This window comes from Gavialis gangeticus, unplaced genomic scaffold (genome assembly GCF_001723915.1).
Source record: "Gavialis gangeticus isolate Ggan-Ray unplaced genomic scaffold, GavGan_comp1, whole genome shotgun sequence".
In the NCBI taxonomy this organism is placed as follows: domain Eukaryota; kingdom Metazoa; phylum Chordata; order Crocodylia; family Gavialidae; genus Gavialis; species Gavialis gangeticus.
This window is the reverse complement of record NW_017729033.1, coordinates 92,563,683-92,586,581: the sequence shown is the minus strand read 5'-3', so window position 1 is coordinate 92,586,581 and position 22,899 is coordinate 92,563,683. Positions and strand designations below refer to the sequence as shown.

The following is a 22,899-nucleotide window of genomic DNA, read 5'->3' as shown; positions in this document are numbered from 1 at the left end:
AAGTCAGTGGCAAAACTGACTTTGATTAGAACTGATTTAGGTGTTAGTAGTTAAATAATTTAATACATTCATTTTTATCAGTATTGCCTTAATAAGAAATCACAGGAAAAGTAGTTTTTGTATCTTTTCTGCTATGTGGGAAGCTAAATGTATTTTCCTATGATATGCTCTCTATTAAACAGACTCCCTAATGAAAATAAGCACTGAATGCTTATTTGAATGGTCTCTACCAGCTCCTCTCCCTAAATCCTGCTTAACAGTGTTGTCACAAGTTATGCTTCACTGCCCAGCTGGTTCATTACAGTCATGCCCATTTCCCTCTTTGATTAAACAAACATGAATTCCTGATCTATCTGGTCATAAAGAAAAGGGAGATGGAGCAAACAGATGTAGTTTCTTTCAGTGTTAGATCACCAAGCTTACATTAATCTTAATTTTCTTAAGAGGGAATGAATCCATGAAGCAGAAATGAATGTTCATAAATATATTATGTGAGAAAATCCCTGCTATAACCTCCACAAACTTTGGTATCCGATAGGGTGAAGGAATAATATAAACAAAACCCAAAAGATTATTTCTAGCTTACCCCTTTTCAAGCTGTTCTCTTTAAAAATCATAACATAATTTACCTTCATTATTTTTAAGTTTACATGTACTATAGGAATTATTTACAGACCAACTAAAATTTCTGAGCAAGATTCTTAAAGGAAATATGTACAAGCATAGACACTGCTAGAGAGAAGCTGCATGTAGGAATATGCAGTAGAAAAATGTTATTCATTGATGGATCAGTTCAGCAGAACTATGTTGACTGGCCCCTTTTTTTTAGCTTATGAATGTCTACATGGCTTGGGCCCTTGATTTTGGAATGTGAATCCCCAGTCCACCTCTTCGCTGCTGATAACCTTGATAATCATTGTGCTTTAATATCTCCTGGCTCATGTGAGACTTCTGATAATTTTTTGAGGAGGATAGAAATGGTAATTCTAATGGTAGTTTGTTTACAGTTGGAGAAGCTCACGGTTTAGTGTTGTCTGGAGATTTGAGAAACACTTTAATGCATTCTGTCCTGTCCCAGCACACTGTTAACTTTTCGTTATTAGATTTATATTGAGACACAAATGAGGATGACCGATGCAAAAAGAGAAAGCTGTTTTTTCCTTGTCAGTGTTGCATGCTTTATATTCTTTCAGTAAGATTGGGTAAAATCAGTTGACTAAACTTCTCTTTCATTGCCCTTATTTTTTTATGTTTTTCCTTTTGTCCCTCTACTCTGTTCATGCTGTTTTTCTTTGGCTTGTCCCTTCACCTTTCTCTCCAACTTCTCTTGCTGACATAAAAATTAACACATGAACAAACACAGACAATATGTGTTGGTTTGTGTGCATGTAGATATATGTGTATATAAAATGTGTTAACACAGACTTCAAGCTATGTTGTAATATGTGTTATGGCACATATTATTATTCAATTCAAGTGAAACATTTTAAAATAAAAACAAAAAGCACTTTGAACATGATCCAAAACATTAAAATTTGAGTCCACTGTGGGGTCAAGACAAATCGTAGATTCCAGTTTAGTTTACCCAGTATTGCCAGCAGGATGATTTGATTTAAATCACTGGTCAAGTAGCCTGGATTTAATATTTTTGAAAAAAAAAAAGTCTGTTCTTGTTGTTTGATATCCTTTATTCATTTAACTTCTTGAAACTTTGCACTTTTAGAGAAAATTTGCACCTTCAGTATTGCCTTAATAAGGCAGTATTGCCTTAATAAGACACAAACTTGCAGAGAGACAATAGGGCTGAGGGGTGGGTAATCAGGTCTGTTATCGCTCATCTCCATATATACTGCTGTTAATAAAGATGTTATCTCTGGAGACAACAAACTCCATATTCCTGAAGAAGGACGTTTGTGCCCAAGAGCTTTTAAAGAATAATTTTTCCAACTACTTAGTTTGTCTGATAAAAGATATCATGTCTACCCAGAGACCCTTGTCTGTGTATGATCTCTGGAGGCATAAATCCAGAGATTGAAAACTGAAGCTAAGTATCACAGAGATGCTTAAAGGGATCTTTTAGACTGAGCACTGAGTCCCACTGGATAGAGTGGTTTTCTTTAATCTTTACTACTCTATAGAGGAGCCTTTGGGGACCCCATAAGATTGGGCCCTTAATATAGTCCATGGCCTGTTGTGACTTATTTATAAAACTACTAAAAAAGGTTACATGAATATATTGTCTCAAACAGTATATAATTAGAAGTTATAATCCCTATTCCATAATTATATCTTTGAGCTTTAACATATCTTAAATTAAAGCTATCTTTATATAAGTTTATTATTTTTAAAAAGCATCTTAACAAAAAATAAAAAAAATAGGATTGAATTAAAAATATGATTTAAAAAACATTTTTTTTAATTGTTGATTTTTATCCACCCTGATTGCCAGTCACTAAGGTAAAAACTAATCATGGGTCAAACTCCCACAAAATCATGAGAATTTTTTAATTGTTATTTGGTCTTTCCTTTTACTTTTGTGTGACACTTCCTATGCATTCTCATTGTGTGTGAGACAGACAAGGATGCCCACGCTCACAAATCATTTTGACCCCCACTCTAGAAACTTACTCCCATGTAGGCCTGTCACCTGCTCAGCAATTAACTCCGCCACTCTCTCACCTCAGCTCTTTGCCAGTCTTTGCCTTACTTCCTCCCCAGCATAAACTGTGTAGGGCCCAGCTTAATTCTGCTCCTAACGTCAGTGCTGTCTCACACAGACTCCCACTTACATTTCTCATGCAGTTCGGAGGGTTATTTTCACCTTCTTCCTATCCAGGCTAGGTGCTGTAATTACTGACCCAGCAGGGGAAAGAGAAAACATAGCTATTCCCAGTTAGTGGATTCTCTAAACTGAAAATTCTTGGGTGATTGACCAACAAATGGGATAATTAAAACAAATAATAATTTGACAAGGGTGGATGACCAGAACTACTTTTTCCATGCGAGACACAATTTGCAACCTTGAATATCTTGTATTAAGCTACTGAAAGAGTGGGAGAATTGACTACATGTACCAATTGTTTTGGCTCCTTGCAATGACAGTTTTTGTATTTGCCTTTAAATTCCCCAGATCTCCAGAATAACCAATGTCATTCCTAAAATGTTCATCGATGTCTCATGTAACTTCTTATCGTATAGTATGTACACAAGATTAGGCCATGTTGAAGATTATGAGGACTTGGTCTGACCACAGTTTCGCATTCCCTACCTTTTTACATGCATCCAGTTTTGGATGACAGATGTTATGTTTTTGTGGTTGAAATGTTTGGCTAAATTTTTGCTACAGTATGAAAACACTGAGGAAGCATCTTTTTATTTATTTTTCTTGGATTGTTGCAAGCTAACATGAGGGAATATCATAGCATTTGGTTTATTTTGCTTCAGAGGCTGTCAAGGGAACTCTCCTGGAGTTTCCGCAACATGTATTAATCAGGGAAAACAGCAGAAGGGCTTATGGAAGTTTTATCCCTTGGCTACACATATGCAAGAGAATGGCAGTTATCTTATACCAGGGCTGTCCAACTTCCGGGCTGCCGGGGGCCACAAGCCATACAGGCCACATTTTTAGGGTCTGCACAGTGCATGGGCAGCCTCCCCCAGGCTCTCTCCCACTGCATGGAGCAGACCTGAGCACACCCTTTCCACCCCACTGTGTGTACAGTGTGGGAAGGCCACACCCCTTCCGTCATGCCTCATAGGCAGGCCGGCTTCTTCCTGGCACACGCACACCTGGCACACGCACAGTACCTCTCCCCTCCCAGTGAGGTGTGCTGCCCACTTGCAGTATGGGCAGCCTGATTTCCTTCCTTTGTTGTGCATAACACAAGCAGCCAAACCCCTTCCTCTACCATACATGCAGCATGGGCTCCCCCAGTCTCTCTCACTGTGCTGCCCTGTCCCCAGGAGCAAGGCCAGGAGAGAGAAGCTGGAAGAGGGAGGGGTAACCTGAAAACCCCAGCTTCAATGGCAGAAGCAACAGTGGGAGAGAGGGGGTGTGGAGTGGCAGCCTTATGGGAGGCTATGGGCCGCATGCGAACCCATTGGGGGCTGCCAGTTGAACAGCCCTGTTTTATACAAACAACGATGACCAAATTTTACAAAGGCATCTGTAGGGTTTTAGGCAAGAAATGTGGCTACTGATTAGTGCAGGTACATCCTGATTCCAAAAAGATGTTATGGGATATCCTAATTTTATTTTATTTTTCTTGGTAAATTGAGAATGCTGGTAGGAGAGGGAGGAGACAAATTTTGGCTTGTACAAATTACAGAAACAAAGAACAATTGCATGGAAGATAATAAAAAAAATCTACAAGTAGTGGTTACATTATCAAAGGCCATGAGTGGCTGATAGATGGTAGCACAGTTCTTCACCCTGGTGTAACAATCAATAAATCAGGTGTCTAACAATAAATTCTAATTATTTTGCAAATAAAAAAGATGAAAGACCTGCTGCATTGTACAGGCTTTGTAGTTCACCCTGAGATGGATTCTATTCTGAAATAAGTTACACCTTTCTTAGCAAAGCTTTTGCTATTTTTTAAGAAGTGATTCATGTAGTGGCAAGTAACTGGGACGTTATATTTTAACCACCTCCATTTTCATCCCTAACATACTTGCCCAGCCATCAGTTGAAGACAGGCTGGATTTGATTGTCTACAGCTTTGTATCTTACTTGGTCATTTATTTCTCTGCAAAATGGATGCAAAATGCTAGTATTTTCAGTTACCATTTTCATTTGGTAACAGTATATTCTGACTTTGTCTAGAAATTAGTGACTGCACAAAGTTAAAATCTGGAATATGGGACCCATGGATTGTAGCTAGTGTGTTAATTGTAATATGAAACCTGTTTAAACAACTGAATGCTTACTTGTACCTTGCTTCATGTGTAAGAAAAACATGGAGCATGAAAAAATTCTTGAGGTGGATGTAAAGTATTACGAACTGACTTTCTAAATTTTGGAGTTTATCATTATGACATCTGTAGGAATTGAGTGCTCTGAGAAATTTTCTAGAGCTGTTGAAATATTTTATAGGTAGGGCCTGGCTTAAATCGTGATCACACATTTTTCATGTAAAATGCAATTTGCAATGAAATGCTACAATATGGCCACTTGCTAGAGTTCCTCAGCAAGCCATATCATGTCATTTCATTGCAACAAAATGGCTGCTGCAGGCTGGGGAAAGCATTCCCCAGATAGAAACAAAAGCCTAGCAACTCAGGGGAGTGGGGAAGGAGTTGCAAAATGGACAGGGGGAAGAGAGAGACCTTGGGGAGGGGGAGGGGAGAGGCTGTTTGCTCCTCTGGGTGGGAAAACTGGGAAGTGGGTGGTTGAGGGCACGTGGGGGCTGCCTTGGTAGACAGCCTTGGCACCAGGTAGGGGAGGGGCTGTTTGCTCCTCTGGGCAGGAAAACTGGGGAGCTGGGGGGTGGAGGTGGGGGGAGAGAACACATGCGGAAGAGCAAGCAGCCCCTCCCTTACCCGGTCCAGGGCTGTCTGCTAAGGCAACTCCTAGCCACCCCCAACCCCTTCACCCTAGTTTTTCTACCCAGAGGAGCAAACAGCTCCTCCCTTATGCATCCCCAAGCTTGCTTCTCCCCTGTCCCTTTTGCGACCCATTTCAGTGAGGCAGGGATGGGGGGAAGCTTTTCAGCAGCAACCAGAGAGCTTGGAAGCTGTTGCAATTAAACCTGACCCTACCCCCCAACCCAGCCAATCAGGGGAAGTGGTGGGATGCTATGATCTGGGTGGGAAAATGGCAGCCCCCCACCATGATTGGGCCACAATACTATTGAGTTGAGCACACAATTTAAACTAGGCCCTATTTATAGGGTCCTACCCTAAATGTATATCAGAGAACATACAGGATGTGCAGAGTGACATCTGCAGTAGTGCCAAAACCTTAATAACCACACTATGATGATTGTGCCTCATTCTGAAGGTCTTTTATGAACAAGCTAGCATAGGAGAGGAAGAATTGTCTCTAGGTGGCTAGCACTGCTGGTGTAACTTAAGGCATTTACAAACATGTGGGGCATCTGCTTAAGCACAGAAATTGACACATGCTGGCAGCCTTCTGTGGCATATGATAGTAGCGCAGCATGCGTCAGCACTGAGAAAGTGGCGGCAGTGCACTTTGACCTAAAATACAAAGTTTGATGTGTTTTAGTTCAAAGTGCACTGCCACCATTTTCTCAGTGCTGATGCATGCTGAGCCACTGATGCATCTACTCCCAGTGCAGTGCTTGGAGCATATGTAAAATTGCCCTGTCTCTAGGGCTACTCTGACTTTGTTCCACAGGCCTAACTGTCTATGTCCTAGGACCAGGAAACTTGAAAAGTAGCTCATAGCTACCTTCACACAGCTTGTCTGAGGCCAAGGATCTAGTTCTCTAATCTAATGGGACAACTCAAAGCAAGAAGCTCTATAACCCTTTTCAGATGCCTACAGAATCAGACTTGTATTCTGTATTTGGATTTCATTTGGTGATATTCTTATTGTTTAATGGAATCTTTGGGTGGAAGTTGGGGCCTGTGGGTGTGACGGTTGGACAAATAACCCTCTATTTTTCTCAGCTTATTATAGAGAATAAGACAACCAAAGTGACAGTGTACATTTTGAAGGCAAGTGAGTCAGAGTGTAGAGGTGTTTAACTCAGGGGTGTTTGATTGTCTCTGGAAGTGGAATCTGTAAAGATTGTTTCCAGTGGAAAAAAAAAATAATAATAATTTTTGCCAAGTCCTGAACTTTTAGCATGGATTTCCTGTATACTAAAAATGTAATAGAAGAAATGAATGAGGAATGAAATATTAAAAAATATAAAGAATATTTGCAATATTTTTATTACATTTTTTATTATTGCAAAATCTTGGCTCATTGGCTTAATTCAGTTTTTATTGTCTGATACAGTATTCTGGTTTTATAACACTACTGGAAAAAAAATCTTATGTTTTTTCTCTTAATGATATGCTTCCTTTCTCCCATATGAAGCCTTTATGGCACTATGTTTCAATCTTAAAAAGTTACATAATTTTAGACCATTACAAATTTTCAATGTTGTTCATCGAAACAAGGCCAAGACTTTCAAGACCTTTATTTTTAAAAGTAAAAAAAAAAAAAAAATCATTTTAACATTGTAGAATCTCTTAAGAGGCTAACAAGTGCTAGAAAAGGAATATATAACTAGGGGATTTGCAAAGCCATCCTGCTTACATGTCACCCTCTGTGATTTGGGGAGATATTGAACTTCCCCACATGTCCATCACCTACATAGCCTCTGCTTCCCTGCCTGCCCCTCTCCCTCCCCCCACTTACTTTACTCCATGACATCAGGCCCCACCTATGCTGCAGCCTGGGGCACTGAGCATTACTCCAGCGGCCCACACAGCTGCTTCTAACAGTCTTCCAATGGAGCACATTCCATTGGTAGAAGAGGCAAGGCCAGGCCAGAAATCCACAAGGTGGGGAGGTTTGAGACCACAAAGAGGAAGTGATGGGTGGTAATGTTTAGAGACTCTTTTGTGGGGGATGGAGGGTTCCATCTGCTGGCCTGACCTGTCATCGTGGGAGGTCTGCTTCTTGCCTGCAACCCGGATCATGAGATGTCATGGAAGGATTACTGAGACGCTTCCAACCCTTTGACTACTACCCCATGCTGCTCATCCATGTGTGCACCAAGGTGCTGCCAAGGGTGACCCTAAATAGATCAGAAGTGACTGCAGGGCTCTGGGTGCAAGAGTGCAGGGGACGGGAGCACAGGTTGTGTTTTCCTCAATCCTTCCAGTCAAGGTAAAGGGCCCTGGCAAGAGTGGTTGTATCCTGCAGATCAGTGCGTGGCTCCATGGGTGGTGTTGCCAGCAGGGACTTGGCTTTGACCATGGGATGTTGTTCCAAGAAGTAGGATTGCTTGGAAGAGACAGGATCCACCAGATGAAGAGAGGGAAGAGCATCTTCGCAAACAGGCACGCTAACCAAGTGAAGAGGGCTTCATACTAGGTTCACCAGGGGATTAGAGAACAAAGCCCTGAGGTATGTGGGAGACCTGGAGAAAGCAGGAGCAGGCAGCAAGGGAGGCTTAATTCTTCTTGAGAAAGTAGAACAATTGGCTGGTGACCACAAATGCATGGAGCCTGGGAAACAAGTAGGAAGAATCGGAAGTCCTCACACAGTCAAGGAACTATGACATGATTGGAATAACAGAGACTTGGTGGGATAGCTTGCATGACTGGAGCACTGTCATGGATATGTACAAACTGTTCAGGAAGCACAGGCAGGAGAGAAGAGGAGATTCATTGTATGTAAAAGAGCTATATGATTGCCAGAGCTCCACCATGAAACGAGATAGGCCTGTTGAGAGCCTCTGGGTTGGGTTAGAGCAGCAAGGGTGATGTTGTGGTGGGGTCTGCTATAAACTACCACACCAGGAGGATGAGGTAGATGAGTCTTTCTTCAGACAAGTAGCAGAAGTTTCCAGATCACAGGCCCTGGTTCTCATGGGGACTTCAGTCACCCTGACATCTCCTCAGAGGTCTATACAGCAGTGCACAGGCAATTCAGAAAGTTTTTGGAGAGCATTAGAGACAACTTCCTGGCGCGAGTGCCGGAGAGACTACCTACAGGTTGTGCTTTTCTTAATCTACTGCTCACAAACAGGGGAGAATTGGTGAGGTATGTAGAAGTGGATGGCAAGTTGGGTAGCAGTGACCATGAGATGATTGAGTTCACGATCCTGACAAAAGGAAGAAAGGAGAGCAGCAGAGTATAGACCCTGGACTTGAGAAAAGCAGACTTTTACTTTCTCAGGGAGCTGATGGGCAGGATCACCTGAGAGGCTAGTCTGAGGGGGAAAGGAGCCCAGCAGAGCTGGTTGTACTTTAACGAAACATTCCTGAGTGTGCAGGAGCAAACCGTTCAGATGTGCAGGAAGAACAGCAAATGTGGCAAGCTTGGCTTATCAGAGGTCTCTTCAGTGAACTTAAATGCAAAAAAGGAAGCTTACAAGAAGTGGAAGCTTGGACAAACAACTTGTATAAGAAAGTTGTTCAGGCATGCAGAGATGAAGTCAGGAAGGCCAAATTGCAATTGGAATTGCAGCTAGCAAGGGGCATGAAGAGTAGCAAGAAGGGTTTATACAAGTATATTAGCAACAAGAAGAAGGTCAGGGAAAAGTGTGGGTCCCTTATTAAATGGGAGTGGCAACCTAGTGACAGAAAATGAGGAAAAGGCTCAATGCCTTTTTCACCTTGGTCTTCACAAGCAAGGTCAGCTCCCAGACTACTGCACTGGGCAGCACAGTCTGGGGAGAAGGTAAGCATCCCTCAGTGGTAAAGTAACAGGTTAGCAACTATTTAGAAAAGCTGGACATGTACAAATCCATGGGGTGTGCAGTCCATCTGAGGGTGAAGAGGGAGTTGGCCAATGTGACTTCAGGGCCTCTGGCCATTATCTTTGAAAATTAATAGCAACCAGGGCAGGTGCTGAATGACTGGAAATGGGAAAGTATAATGCTCATCTTTAAGAACGGGAAGGAGGAGGATCCAGAGAACTACAGACTAGTCATCCTCACCTCAGTCCCTAGAAAAATTGTGGAGCAGGTCCTCAAGAAATCCATTTCTAAGTATTTGAAGAAGAAAGTGATCAGGAACAGTCAGCATGGATTCACCAAAGGCAAGTCATGCCTGACCAACCTGATTGTCTTCTATGATGAGATAACTGGCTCTGTGAGTGCGGGGAAACCAGTGGATGTGATATACCTTGACTTTTATTACAGTCTCCCACGTCCACCACGAGAGGTGGTGGAATCTCCATCTGTGGAGGCCTGGCTTGACAGAGCCTTGGCTGGAATGATCTAGTTGGGAATGGTCCTGCTCCGAGCAGGGGATTGGACTAGATGACCTCCTGAGGTCCCATCCAACCCTAATTTTCTATGAATCTGTCCATGTTTTTGCTTTCCTTATTCTGTGAGAGTGTCAAGATTCTCTTGTTACTGTTGATTTTTCTGAGATAATCAGTAGTTCTAGGAGGCATTCTCCTGGTATCACACTGTGCAATTTATATTCTGTCCATTCAGCGTCTGTGATTTTTGAATGATAAAAGAGAAGTCATTAAAGCTAGTGAGCTTTTCAGTTAGTAAAAGGAGGAAGGAAGAGAAGCCTTGATATTCTTGACAAAAGGGGTGATCATGAGTTCTCTCTTTGTAGGATTTAAGTTCTCTGCTGAAAGTACTGGGATTGTCAGTTGCTTGAGTGCCAAATAGAAATGGGGAATTAGGGAAAGCCCTACTGCTCAGGCTTGTAGGTCCTATATTGGAAAGGAAAGGACTTTGGGTTGGTCAAGCCCATTGTTGTTGTTTGAATGAACTTTAGATTTAAAGGGAATTGATTAATTGCTGTCTGAAGGAGAGATCTTGTGTGCTCTTACATGGATTTTAAAGATCCCACTGTACTTCTGTAAAAGAATTAGTGGTCTGACTCAGTACTCTTGGTTAAAATACTGCACAAGCTCCTTCTTCTATTCAGCCCCTCCCCCTCCATCATTTTTGTGCATCATACTTTTCCTTTGTTTGCTTGGCTAATGCCCCTCAGTAATGATTGTTCCTCAGTGGTGATGTTTTTGCAGTTCCTGAACTGTATTAGGATCCTTCAATATGAGAAGATGCTACTGAAATGTATTATTAAAAGGCAAGCTGCCTCTAATAAAATTATTTCCATTGCTTTTATGGTACCCTACTCTTAAGTTTCTTTACATGCCAGTTTTGGCTTTTGAATGCCTAAAGGCTAATATTATTGTGTTTTGATTTCCAGGGGTAAAGAAATATGGATATCTTGTGTGCTTTCTCTGTGTGCAAATGTTTGTTTTTCCTGAAAAATTCAAATTATAATGCTAAAACTACAGATGTTCAGGAATATGGTTTCAGCTGTATACTGCACAGCAAGCTTTGCTACGGAGTTAAATTGCTTGCTCAATTTTATTAAGCCACTCTGTTTGTTTTCTGGTTATCCAGGGAGTTATTTGTGGTTGCTTAAAGTTGACGGCATGCTATAATGATACCATCATGTACAGTCAAATGCATTTAGGATGAGAGTTCTGTGCAGGAGTTTTATCACTGAAGACCTTGTAATGAGTAAATTAGTTTGAAGACTTTGCATCTGGCAGCTCACCAAGGCTTAGCAATTATACATGGAAACAAAATATATTTTCATTTAAAAAATAAAGGAAGATGATGTTGTGATATCAACGAGTTTCTCAAACAGAATTTTATAAGGACAAATTTAATATCTATATCAGAAAATGAGCAATGATTACTTGTTTTTCATGCCTATGTTGTTAAAAAATAGAATGACACCATAGACTATTTTAATCCATGATCACATATAATACTGTAGAATTTCAATTTGGAGACCCTACTATTATTCCAGACCACAAAGGTATGGGGACATATGTATAGTAGTGATTCTATCCTTGTTAGAAACATCCTGCTAGCCTCTAGGAATTCAGGGATAATGTTGCTAAAGGTACTGGAAGCTCAGAAATAGGTCCAAATACAGCAGGTTTGCTGCTGTACCCATAAAGTACATCGTGTGAGTTTTCTAATGTCTGCTTCCATGTCCTACAAAAGTGTAGCAGTCTATATGCGCCCCAACCCTCTAGATCCTGGCACTTTTGGGCATACAGCATAGCATTTTTCTAGTGCTTAGTTCTGCTTGCAGCATTGGAAGGGACTCACAAAATCTTCCCCCTCCCTTCCCAACCTGATTTCCAGCCAGTTCACTCAACTGCCTCTACAGGAGCTCACCCTACTGGCTGACAGGGAACCAGGAGGCATGATGGCTCAGCTCCCAGACTCATGGATTCTCAAAAATCTGGGTTTTTGGTATCGAGATCCCCAGCTGGAGGGCTGCTTTTCCGGCAACCCCCCCCCGATGTAGAGCTCCCATTAAAGTTAGGCAGAAAACAGGGATTCCTTTTTTTGCGTGAATTTTTAAAAAGATGGTTTTCATGCCTGTTTAGAATTCTGGAAACTCAAAATCATTTAGGAAACAGAATTGCTGATTTCTGTTCGTATTTGAATTTAGAGTACCAAGCAACTGACCAAGGCTGGCAGACATTTTCAGAGGCACCTTCAACGTGTGTATTTCAGTCATGCTGAAAATTTACTCTTCATACTCTTTTGCTATTTTACTGCCAATTATGAAATCTGCATTCCTTTAGGTGTATGAAAACACTTTTTTTAAATTCAAGAAGCTAGTTTTATAGCAAATTCTTTTCCAGAATTTTTTGACATCCATATTATGTGGTAATTAAATTTTATGATCCTAGCTGAATAATATTTTGATATAAGGCACTGTAAAGGGGATATGAGATTATGCTTTTTGGCCAAAACAAAGGTAGTTCCTCTCTCTTCCCCCTTTTCTTTTTTCCACCTGCTTGCAGAAAGCTATATTTCTTCAGACAAGCCTCATAATTACCCTCCTGTGCCTGATTTGGGCCTCCAGGAACGGCCCATAGCATCTGTAAAGCTGGCAGCAAAATGGTATTTCCAGGCAGGCAGAGTGCTGCAGGGTAGAGAGCCAATCCATGGCTTTGTCTGAGCAGCTGAGAACTTCATCTGAGTAATACCATGGTGTACAGTAACACAGACCTGTGCCATGAGCAAGTAAAGCACTGAGCAAGTGTTAGGGCCAATATTTATAGACCACTACGTAGCAGCCCTGGAGAGAGAGAAAGACATGCAGAGGAGAGTGAAAGAGAAATCATTGGCAGAACTGAAGGCAATTCTTTTTAATATTTTTGTTTTTTAAATCAAACTCTTTTTTTCATCATCAGGTTAAATCTTCTCTTGGTGACTTACAACAGTCTTGCTCCAAGCTATGAGAAAGGGGAAGCAACATTAAAACAAGAAGTTTGAAGGTAAGTAGTTATTCTAGTGTCACTTTTACCTCCAGAGTCCTTGCCTATTTTTTAGCCTTTGAGGGCAGTGCATCAATCAGACGAGTCCTTGGGTACATGTTCTGGCTAATAAATAGCACTACCCATTGTTTAAGAACATTTTGTGGCAAATGGTAATTTTATGTACTATTATAGAGAAATATCATATTGATACTTCACTTAGCAACATGCTTGAAAATATCGGTTGCTGTTGGGGATATTGTAATCTAAGTTTACTGTCATTTCAAAGCAGAAACTAATAGTTTGGGAATGAGAATGCTACTTATGACTAATGTGTTATTTGCTGATTATTGAAGGATCAATTTGTCTCAGAATCTGGATGCTACGAGTTGCACCTTAATGCGTACCAATATCATCCTGCGATCTTCCTTTTCTTGGACAAAAGCGAACTGAAAATGTTGGATAAGCCCCATTCAAGTGAATGTTGTCTGCTGTTGTGTGGACAGCAAAAATCACTGTCAGGGACGGCTATGCTACATACCTTGTGATGAACAAGATGGTAGCTAATAAGCTCAGAAATGTCACCAAAAATGCATATCCTTCAAGGAGGTTGAAAATCTACTGTTTGGGTGATGCTTAAACATCTAACATCAAGATGTTCCTTGATAGTAGAAAGGAAATGAGGGATCATAACAACTATTATATACAAGGTGGGAGAAAGTTTGTCCTTCCGCTACTCTGGACAGGCAATTCTATACAGCATTTGAAAAATGAACTTTTTTTCCCATTACAAACAATAACTTACAGACAGTTTCCATCATGTGTACCATCTGCTGAATTCATTAGTTGTCATTGTTTGCATGTTTTAGGGGGGAGAATTTTAAAACCTGGGTTACCTAAAAAGAGGATATTTCTATTGAAACTCATTCTTAAAGGCAAAAACATGTGCATTCTTTACAATTTAACCTGTATGTTTACTGTGCTTAGCACAGAAAAGATTAATATGTTGCTTAAAGAACATGGCATTTTCCTGAATAAAATTTATCAGTTGACAGCCCTGGAATTATTTCCTTAAGTTAAAAAAATATATGCTTTGGCACTATTTGAAAATTTTGGGGCTGAGTGGGGCGGTGGTTTGCAACTCCAGGAGGATTTAGATATATACACTGAGTCAGTGTTGAAAAAAGTATGTTCAAATAACTTTAAGGTTGAGGCTTTTAACAAATAAAGGAAATGCAGTGTTAGGATTCTGTAACTTGACCTGTTAACACCAACATTTTGCAACTGTAGGGAATGTAACATCAGCCACTGTCCACCGTGCTGAGACCTCCCAAACATTACACAATGAATTAAAGATGGAATAGAATCATTGAATATACATTTGCTTGTTTGGAAATTTGGATTTTTAAGTTGCAATGCTAGTTTAAATTTTATGTTTCTGTAAAAATAAGTTGGAAGGGAGTGGAAATGAGAATGGGGAAAATAATAATGCCACCTCCTGCTTGAAGGAAAGCATGTTCAGTTAACAATGAACTATAATGGTTTTCAAGAATTCTATTTAAGAAAGCAGGTTACAAGAGAGTATGTTAGAGAGAAAGATATATAGTTAATAATCATTTGCTCTTATTTATACCAGATGCCATTGCCAGAGCATTCTGTGTTTTGCACTTGTTGACATCACATGTGGTAGAAACATTAAGAGGCTGTATTGGAAAATCTAGCAGAGAAGGGAGGAATATACTTGTTAAAAAAAAAAAAAAAAGCAATGAACAAAATTAAAAGTACCATATTTACTTGAATACAAAACAACCCTGAATGTAAGACAACCTGTCCCCTCCCCAAGTAATTAGATTTTACACATGGAAAAATTATATATATATTTTTAATAATTTTCTGTGTATGGAATCTAAATATTAGAGGATCATCTTAAATTCCCCTCCCCCCTCACAGTTAGTGGGTGGAAAGGTGATGAAGGGGGCAGTAATGGGGCAGGCAGTGTGGAAGGCAGTAGAGGGGGAATGTGCTAGGGCAGATACGGAGCCAGTAATGTCACAAATAGTGGGCGGTGATGGGGGGGCAAGTGGTAGAGGTTGGCAGTTGGTAGGGCAGTGAGAGGGGCAGGCAGTGAGAGAAGCAGGTAGGTTGCCCCCTGCAGCCGGATGCTGCCCTGTTTCCTGCTCCTCCTTTCCCCACAAGCTCCACATTGCAGTCTCAGGTCCCTATCCCCCACTTCTTCCCATCTCCCAGATGCCACCAAGTCCTGCTGCTCTGTCCTGGCTCTGTAGCAGCAATTATGCAGAGCCAGCACTGCTTCTTCGGGGCCATGGCACTGCTGGTTTTGCCACGTCCCACTTCGCTGACTTTGGACCACGGCCTGGGGCAAAGCAGCCTGCGTGGGGCCCTCCCTCCCTGTCCCCTGGCACAGTGACACCAGGGAGTAAAAGCCCTGGCAGACCTGACTCAGCAGGAGGGGCGGTGGCCCGAACAGGCAAGGACGTCTCTCAGATAACCGACATATTTGAGTAACCAGCACTCCCCGTTCCCCATGGATGCTGGGTAACACAGCTTTTACTGTATCATGTTAGCCAGTTGTTTTTTGGCTGCAGTCAGACAGAGCTGTCCTGGGCAGTGTGGAAGGGAGGACAACCTTAAGGTTACCTGTGACAACTAATATATCATCATCGTCGGCAATTCCTCAATTTGAGGATGATCTCTACTGCAGCTTATAGGGTCTCGAGGTGACTTGCATCCAATCCTTGAGCCACAGATCCACCTGCAGAAGTTGCAGGTCATTCAACAGGGGAGAGTAGGCTGCAGGTTAAGATTCCTCTCCTTTTCCTTCCTTTGCTTTCTCTTCTGTGCTTTAAGGGACAAGCCACTTTACCTCAAAACATGCTGCTGTTTGGTTGAGATTGTGGTACCATTGGAGTCATTTGGCAGCCAGCTCCTCCCAACTCTTGATGTATTTTCTTGATGTATACCTTCAAAATGTGCTTGTAGCATTTCCTCTGGCCACTGCAAGGGTTCAGGCCATTACTGAACTGGGAGTAATTACTTGTTTTGGGAATCGAGAGCCAGGCATCCACACCCAGTGTCTAGTCCAACTCAATATTGCTGTCATTGGCTTTACCAAGAATGCTGGCATTTGTGCAGGAAGAGTAGGTAGAGGAATAGGAAGAGTCAGAAACTCTACACGTGTGTAATGTGGTAGATGGGTTCTGCTTGGCTGTTCTCGTGCAAGAGTAGATTCTTACCTGGCAGAGTCTCTCAGAACACTTGGATGACTCTAAAAGGAGATTGCTTATTGAAATGGATGCGACAGGGTGGGGTCAATCAGGATTGAAGTTTGCCTGCCATGGTTTTACCAAATTGATGGCAATGGGAGGATAGGGAAAGGAAAGGACTTTTTTGTAATGGCTGTGCTCCCACATGCCTCTGCTGATCAGGGAATGAGCAGGAGAGTATAACATCTGCACATCACAATCTCGTCTTTTATGCTTTTGAAATAGACCCTCCTGCTCTCTGCTAATGCTGCATATATACTTATTTTATTGATAGAACTGTAGTATCCACTATAGGGAGTTTTGATGTGCTGTCATGGGCTGAGTCAGCATGCTCTGTTGCCTTCCCAACTCACCAAAACCCTGTCTGGGGCTTTGGGTGGACTGCAAGAGAGTTTGGGAGCATAATGGGTGGGTGAGGTCAATCTGCTCCCTGCCTGCTCTGCTCTGTGGCGGGTGTTTGTGTATGGGGGGGGGGGGTGTTGCCTGGTACTGGGTCCCAGGAGCCAGTGGAGGATGAGAGAAGGGAGGGGGAAGTGGGAGGCCCATGCAGCAGAGCGTGATGAGCAGTCACCTACGGGTGAGCAGGTGGAGGCGGCCTGGAGGTGAAGCCCTGCATGCTGAGATAGGAGATGCCCAGCTGAAACTCCCCCCGTTTGGAGTAGTGCAGCAGGGGCAGTACCAGGTGGAGGAGCCGCCTCTGGAGGTGAGGGGAGTAGAACAGCCCTGCCAGCCCAAGCCCCAGCCAGTATGCATAGCTTCTAGTGCGGCTGTTCGCAGTGCAACTGCAGCTAGCCGGGTGCTGCTCTGCTCCTCTCACCTCCAGCAGGTGGGTGGAGGGGAAGACGCTTCAGCAAGGCATCTTCCGCTGGAGATGAGGGGAGCAGAGCAGGACCAGGAATAGCCCATCAGAAGCTGTGTGTACCGGTCAGGGCCCTAGCCAGTGGGTGGGCCGGATCTGGTCAGTTGACAAGCCAGATCTTGCTTGTGGGCTGTATTTCCCTCCCCCCTGCCCCCCCGTACTATAGCTGTGGCCCCAGAAAATGTGGGTGGTTGAGGGGGGGCCCACCACAGCCAGTTCATTATTTACCGACCATAAGCAGTTACGTATCATGATTCAAGTCCCCAACATCATGAGGCTGGCTGAAAAATCAAGGCACTCTACAAATAGTAAAGGCCCTTTTGTTTGTCTTCTGTGCTTTGAACACTTTGGGGTTTATGGTATCGAGCCTTCCTCTCTAAATATGAGGGTCAGAAACTTCATTTTGTGGAAATCTCAATTGTCATTAAAACTTATCTGCAAGAGACTAAGATAAACTCCAAATACGATAAAACATAAAACTAATTCCTAAGAGTTGGTAACATTAGGAGTTGCAGTATTGCTTTACAATGCAGTTTTGAGGTGTATATCTAGGTTATCTTTGCTGCTGATGGAACATCAGGCCAAGTCTGATCTTCCATGCCTGCTATTCAAGGAGTACACAGAGCTTTAGTACCTTTTCCCCCAGGATTTTGCAAGTTATCTGTGTTGATTTTAATATATAAATTCACAGTTCAAGTTACTTCTATGATCCATCTGTGCATTTCATTGTCATTCTGTATACCCAGGTGATTGGGAAGAATTTGCAGTTCCACTGACACCATGCACATGCTGACAGTATCTAGTGGAAAAATACTTTTCTTCACAAGAATTTTCATATATATCCCAAATTTTAATTTGCTCCTGGGTATATGTTTAGGTCTGCCTGTGATTGTGACTCCAAGAAAATATTAAATATTGGCCATGCTTCAACAGCTTTTATAACTCAGTAGGTTAGACACTGCTGGGCTGTTTCTCATGTTTGTTTTGTTAAGGCAGATTTCTGATGTCAGAGGTTAGCTTTGTGGTTATTTACTGCCAATTTGGTGCTAAATGCAGATCCTCCTGGTAATTAACTGTGATTGCTGATAATTTTGTGCTTTGTTTTAATTGGCTTAAAATGACCCAAGCACACTAGAGCTCTTTTTCCAAGCATACTCAGAATTTGGGATTCAGTCAGACTGGATTGGATATTACTTTTAGTAGTATTTGTATTCCATTAGCACCCACAGGGTGCATCTACTCGAGATGCTTAACTGCGCATAAGTATAGTTTACTGCAAAATAAGCATGTGCATCTACACATGCACATTTACTACACAGTAAACCTCACTAATCCTGAGTAAATTTGCTACCTTTAAATGCAAGTAGAAAATTTACTGAAGATTAGTAATGGCATTAGCTCTGTGACATGGAGCCAGTGTTGGGAGATAAGGGTCTCCCAGCACCAGCCCCAAGGTCGCAGAGCCAGCAGTGGGAGATAAGGGTCTCCCAGTGCCATGAGTGTGGGGAGGGAGGGTGCAGGGACAGGTTGGGGAGTTTGTTCCCCGCTAAGCTCTGAACTCATGGAGCTGGGTGGGGAACAAGCCCCCAAGCCTGTTCCCCCACCCCAGCTCTGGGCTCATGGCATACAGGGTGGGGGCTGGGACCTGTCGTGGTCAGGGACAGGTCCCAGCCCCGTACCCCAATTAGGTGATCAAGGCACAGGGCTCAGAAAGAGCTGCAGGGGTGGGGTAGGTGCCAGCTCCCTACCCTGATCCCCACTGGCAGATTGGGGCAGAGAGCTGGGAGCTGAGACCTGCCCCTCTCCTGTAACTCTTTTTAAGTCCCCTGCCCATGATCAGGAAGCCAGGGCCAGGAGCTCCATGCTGCTGGGGCTGGGAGACATTGTCTTTGCCTCAACAGCAGATAGCCCCCTGGGGCCAGGAAACAGCTGTGTCTTGGCTCAATTGTCCCTGCCAGCCCCTGGGCTAGCACCCAGGGGGAGCACTGAGCTCTCCCTGGTGGTGGCAGAGGCCTGTTCCAGGGCTGCAGGGAACTTGGTGCAAAGCAGCAAATCTGCTTCTTAATCCCAGAATGTGTAGATGTCTGCCCGAAAACACTTACGCCAAAATAGTTTACACCAAAGTAAATTTAGGCCGGATCAAATGCATGTGCAGACGTGCCCACAGTGTAGTAGGCAGTGTATCAGCACAAATCAAGAAGCAGTCCCTGTCCTGCTAGAGTAGGACCTAGAGTAAAATGAGGAAGTAGTATCTTAAGGGAAGAGACAGAGGCAATTAACTGGTTTAGTCTAAAGCCAGACAGGCGGCAGGGCAGGATGGCACCATAGGATAAAAACAGATGTTGCATTTGAGGCAATTCTGATTCATCCAAGTCAAAACCTTGGACAAAAGAAAAGCAGCACACCCCTTATACACATAGCTTGACCCTGGCAGTTAACTCTAATGAGCCATGATTGTTCCAGAAAAAGGGTTAGCAAGTTTTATCTTGCATACTTTACAGATATTTAAAATGGAACAGTGGGCTTGTATGTCTCTAGGATTCAAGAACAAAAGGCTTTATCTTGTTTTTAGCCTCAGGATGAACTTATAGGTTACACTTAGACCATACCTTAATCCGTGGAATGTTAAGCAGTGTTAAAATGAGAACATGCTATGAGCAGTCATGCATCAAACTGTAATACTGTGTCTTGCCTGCACAGATCTGAGCTGTTGATAGAGGTCTGGTAAGCAGGGGCATAGCTAGGAGCCAGGACTCGTGGGTTCTATCTTTGCTCTGGGTGGGGGTCCTGGGAATGGTGCATCCTAGGATGCTGGAGGACTGCAAAATGCTCATTTTATCTTTGTGGAGCAGACTGAAGTTAGGGTGTAGTTAAACCTTACAGTTAGCACATGTTAATTTTAGTTGGTGTTAAAATTAGCACATGCTTCGAGCAGTTCCATGTTAAGGGTTAATAGTCCCTGTAACATTCACTGCTCTAACCAGCGCTTAGGGGGCTGGCAAATGGGTGCGGCTAAGAGTCAAGCTGGCTCTGTGCCTGCCCAGCTTACCTGCTTTCATGGACAGGGTAGGTGGACCAGATTTGTGTGTAGCTAAGGGCTGGCAGGCTCCCATCAGGCTTACTAGCCTCTGCCTGCCTGCAGTCAGGGTCCCTGCTGCCACCTGTCCTTGCTGGCCTGGATTGACCCACTCTTGTCTCTGCTTCCCCCCTTCTGCCTCCAGGCCTCCTCATCTGCCCTACCTCTGCCTCCATGGGGCTTGCCTCTGCCCTCCATATCCCCTGACTTGTGGCTGCCAGTGATGTTCCAGGGGAACAGGCAGGGAAGGGGAACCTGTCTGCCTGGCTACCACTGTTTCCAGGGCTGACCCCAGCCCAGAGAGGTGTAGTGAAGGTGGCAGGTTCTCCTTCCTTGCTTGCTCCCTCAGGTCAGTGCCAGCAGCCACAGGTGAGCTGGAGGACATGGAGAGCCTGGATGAGCTCTGAAGTGTTCAGGGGAGCTCCAGGGGCTTGGAAGAGTGCAGAATGGGAGTAGAGGGGAGGAGGGATTCTTACCCTTAGGTGCTTCCCCACTGTCACTGTGGGAGAAGATATCGCAGCTGGGAGCAGTGTCTCCTGGGATGATGGAGGGTCACTCCCAACTTGTTCTAGCCCTGTGGAGCACTCATACACATCTGGAACACAAGCTTCCCAAAACCAGTTAAAGTAAACCTATAATGGAAGATGGTCTTTAAGCCTCTGAGAGGGCCTTTTAACATGTGTGTTCCTGCCATAATGTGTGGACAGTCCTGTTTTAATGGCCGTTAATGCATATTTAAGTTGCTGTGTAACAGCACCTGTACCCTAACACAATTTGGATGGCATGGCCCAGAATTAACCCTTACATGAAATATCGTATCTTGGAGACAATAGGAGGGTATTTAGCATGAGTTAACAATCTAAAATGTGTAGGATGCTCACATTTTAGGTGCTTTTAGTATGATCTAAGTGCAACATGTAACTTTAGAAACTAACTGGTTCAGATTGGCATAAGCTTTTGTAGGCAGCAGCCTACTTCCTTCTGCCTTAAGATGTGATAGCTAGATATCATTAATAATAATAATAATAATAATAATTTTACATTACATTATCTATTTTTACTGTTTTACATTCTGTTACTATTCAGCGTGGTCCTTTTGTGTTAATCACCTATAACACCTACCGTGTGTTTAGAGAAAAATAACATGCAGGTTCCTGTGGCTATCATTTTTGAGAACCATTTCTAAAAGATATTTAAGGATTTGTAAGAACTTGCAATTTGCCTTTCACCTAATAAATTGTTTTGCTTTTCTGCAAAGATCAGGGTCAAAATAGGGAAAATGTCCCCTGAAAATAAGTTGGCTCATATATTTTCCTTATGTTTTTATGGAAGAAAAGTTTCAAGATGTAGATTGGAAAATAGTGCTGAGAATAATAGCCAGGGGAGTAGATCCCACATATTCCAGGTGAGTTCATTAAATATTGGACTACAGAACCTCTTCCTCTCTCTGGCCTAATGAATATTTAAGTTTAATCATTTAAGCAAAGTGCCTGATTCAGAGCATGTTGATATTTGTTGTGGGATGGCTTTCTAGTTCTCTTTTTTTTTTCTCAAAAAGTTTTGAAAGATGTTTGTTCCATTCCAATTCAGAATGGTATTTTTTTTGCCTTGACCTTTTGAAAGGTTCTCTGGGATGAAAAAACTCATTCTGGGCCAACTGTACTGTCAAAGACTCTTTCCTTTTTCATATTTCATTTTAGCTTAAAACTGTTATAGAGCAGAGAGGTGGTTATGTTAGTCTCTAAAGTGCCACCCTGTCCTACCTTTTGCCTGGTTTCAGACTAATTGGTTCAGGGGCATAAGCTTTTGTAGACAGCAACCTACTTTGTCAGAATGCTTATGCCTTTCTGAGCCAGTTACTCTCTGAAGCGACATGCAGGTGTTTGTTTTCTCTCGGAAGAGTCTTTGCTCGCCCCGGAGGAACTGACAAGTACTGTATATAGATGCTCGGTATTTTTTCTCCAAAGCAAAAATGGCTGCTTCGGGAAGAAAATAACCTGCGAATAACTAGTATTAAATTACTCCCATGAGAGTTTCTCCTGGATGAGTGACTGTTGATATATGTTCTCTTCTGAGAGAAACCACAGCAGTGCTTCAGCATCCCAGGGGCTATGCTTTCATTCCTCAGCCCTCAGGGAGATAACGTGTCTCTCCTCTCTGCATTCTGCTTTTCCAGGTGAGCAGAGAACAGAACCACATTGTGCTGCAGGGAGACACAGGCAGCCTGGGTCACCCAGTTTGTGCTGCCCTGTGGACTGCTGCTATTTTGTCTCCAGGTACAGAGACGGAGTCCACAGAGCATGTTGAAATGTGTGCACAGGGTCCCCCTGGCTGTGCAGCATCAGCGCTGCAAGCTCTCGGCTCTTCAGGGTTTCACTATTTGAATATCTGTTCAGGCTTGAATGTGTGTATTCAGCATGGGGTACCATCCTGCTTAACCTTCTGCCTAATTGTCTCCCAGTAATTTAAATTTCAATATTTTTCCATACATCTGTGTTTTGTTTCACTTATAAATACATTTTAAGCAGCTCATGTGGTATGTAGTAACATTAAAACAATGTCATTTCTTTTACAAATCTGCGACATATACATTTTAGTGCTGCCTACTTCCTGAGAGAGAGCTATATATATGTGTCTGTTTCCATGTCTTCTACTTACATGTCTAATTTGAGAGTTCTTCAAAATCAGGGTCTTCTAGCTGGGAACAAATGGAGCACCCCCCCCCCCCCCC

General features: G+C 42.8%; 1 protein-coding gene across 1 annotated transcript in view; it reads left to right on the top strand.

Annotated features, from left to right (window-relative positions):
* Positions 1-22,899, top strand: part of BMPR1B (bone morphogenetic protein receptor type 1B) — a 541,891-nt gene that overhangs the window by 216,062 nt on the left and 302,930 nt on the right. The window contains exon 2 of the mRNA XM_019526507.1: positions 12,887-12,970. The gene's annotated coding sequence lies outside the window, so the exon portion shown is untranslated. The remainder of the gene's footprint in view (positions 1-12,886; positions 12,971-22,899) is intronic.